The 2,598-nt window shown below is 45.4% G+C and overlaps 1 long non-coding RNA gene across 2 annotated transcripts in view; it reads right to left on the reverse strand.

Moving 5' to 3' along the window:
• Positions 1-1,478: 1,478 nt before the first annotated feature.
• Positions 1,479-2,598, reverse strand: part of LOC131479583 (uncharacterized) — a 12,612-nt gene continuing 11,492 nt past the window's right edge. For both annotated transcript variants that reach the window (XR_009244989.1, XR_009244988.1), the window contains exon 4: positions 1,479-2,322. This is a non-coding gene — a long non-coding RNA (uncharacterized LOC131479583). The remainder of the gene's footprint in view (positions 2,323-2,598) is intronic.

The raw sequence follows: 2,598 nt of genomic DNA on the forward strand, positions 1-2,598 counted from the left end.
TAGCCAGGAATTCTAGATTACAACCAATCCAGAATATTTTGTATGAGCACCAAATGCAGGGGCCTAAAGGATACTCCAGCCTCCTGTTTTCATTTTACCCAAGTCCTCTCTTCGAAATACAGATCAGAATCCAGCTGGCAAAAGACTGTTATTTCTATCAATAAGTAAATCCAACAGCCAAGGTCATTTTCATTCTTCAGTGATTCTTAATCTCAAAACAAAAATAACAAGTATATTCAAATGTGGTTTTTTTTAACAAGGGTAATACTTTGGGCCCGGCGGCGAGGCCTAGCGGCTAAGGTCCTCGCCTTGAAAGCCCTGTGATCCCATATGGGCGCCGGTTCTAATCCCAGCAGCTCCACTTCCCATCCAGCTCCCTGCTTGTGACCTGGGAAAGCAGTCGAGGACGGCCCAAAGCATTGGGACCCTGCACCCATGTGGGAGGCCCGGAAGAGGTTCCTGGTTCCTGGCATCGGATTGGCGCGTACTGGCCCGTTGCAGCTCACTTGGGGAGTGAAACATCGAATGGAAGATCTTCCTCTCTGTCTCTCCTCCTCTCTGTATATCCGGCTTTCCAATAATAATAATAATAATAAAAACAAGGGTAATACTTTAATAATGGTCTGTGATCAAAGAAAGAGTAAATATGAAATTTGTCATAAATATGGAATTTTTAGACCTTAAATTTCATTTTGTATATTGGGGTAGTTTTCCTAGTGTTTCCCTCTATCAATTACAACATTGTAATTTTGGGAAAGAGAAAAATCTGAAAAAAAAAATGCAAAAGGTGCCTTAAAATAGGCCTTGTTTACTGATGAAAATCATTTTTGGCTAAATTTCAAAGTCATTATTGGTATCCAATAGGATCTGAACAATTTCATAGGCCTGTGCTTTCACAGAGAAACACAATTGTGGTGTTTACTGATTGAGTTTGCTTTCTACGTTATAGGGTCTTTGTAAACCAATGCTACTACACTTACAAATACACCCCCATCTCAAATACCAGTGCTTATAACTGCTCTAGAAGGCATGTTTTATGAAATTCCAGAGGGGTGAGAGCTTATAGCCCTGTGAAGAAGACTAGCAAATTTAACCTACAGCTTTTCCAAGTTGTGACCCTCTCTAACAGACACGGAGTGTCCCGTTGAATGGTGCGCCATGTTGAGTACCAAGCTCAGCAACATAGTTTTGTCTCTTTAAGGACTCTGGTGTCCCGGTCAAATGTGGCATAGATCAGGTATATTCTCCAACATCGTCCACATCTACTAACTGAGCAGGTGTTCTTGCTTAAGCACAAGATCAACCAAGAAAAGGAATCACCAAGTATCCTCTGTAAGGTGCAGCAATGCACGATGACAGCGTTCTTAACTGTCACTCTGTGAGAACACTACACTCACGAAGGCTCATTCGTTCACCTCAATTATTGTCCCTACACAGTTGTGGCCTGCAGATTCAACAAAGACTCACTGTTCCCCAAGTGCCTTCCTCATCTTCCAATCCAGGTTGCTTCTGATGGTGGATATGGATTAAGGACTGTGCATTGTATCATGTCCTCACAACTCATACCCTGGCAAGCCTATGTTGCTCAGCTGCACAGTCATGGATGCCCCATGTTAGAGATCTCCTTGTGACTATGCAAGAGACTGTGCTAAAGATCTTGTTGCTAAGTGAGCACCAGCAACGAAGATTATCCTTTCAACTTCCTCTGTGTCTTCCATCCTGGCACATGCCCAAGGAGCGCCAGCTCACCAATCTTGCCAGGAGAAGCTGCAGGCCATATTCTTCAGCACCCACAGAGAAACACAATTGTAGACAGGGAGAACAGTGTAACAAGAGGCAGTAGCTAATGCGACAGAGCTATGGCACACACTGGGGGTAGGAGGACAACTGGATAGGGAGGGCAGGAGGTGTCACACTGTTTTGTTTCTTAAGAGATGGGTCCATATCCATTCTGGACAAAGAAGAGGAAATGAAGCTGCAATCAGAAGGTTTTTAGCACATACCCAGCAGCCTCACCTGGTGCTCAAAATATGTTTCTGCCCTAAGTTGGTACAATCAGGGGAAGGGTGGGCACCCAGGTGGAACTTAGCAGACTCCAGGAACCCGCCTGGTGGTCTGGTAAGTTGTCTGGAAAGCAGCATGGCCTCCTCTTCCTCACACCGGCCGCCGCCAGGCTGTCCTCCGCAGCGCTGTGGGGTGGGGACTAATTGCCCCCGTAAATCACTGAGCGCCACTGTGCTACTCCGTTTATTTTTCTGACAGTAATTTAGTGCTTGCTCTTTCCCACACTTGTCATTCCGTGTTTTTCCTCACATTAGAAGCCTGTAGAAAAAGGACAGTAATTAACAGCGCAATACGTGCTCACGGAAGCTCTTTCATCATATTGTGATAATTGTGCTCCGTGTCTGTCATGGTAGCCTCTCAGTTTCCACGCTCGGCACGCACTATTTGTCAACTCCACACTGAGGACACGCTTGTGACTAGGGGCTGAGCCACTACCAGCCGGCTTCCCTGTCTGTCCAAACGCGAGGTCATTTATATTTTAGGTCCCAAGCCAACAATTTTCACCTGATCGGCACAACCAGATGAGAATCTCCA

This window comes from Ochotona princeps, chromosome 2, assembly GCF_030435755.1.
Source record: "Ochotona princeps isolate mOchPri1 chromosome 2, mOchPri1.hap1, whole genome shotgun sequence".
Lineage (NCBI taxonomy): Eukaryota > Metazoa > Chordata > Mammalia > Lagomorpha > Ochotonidae > Ochotona > Ochotona princeps.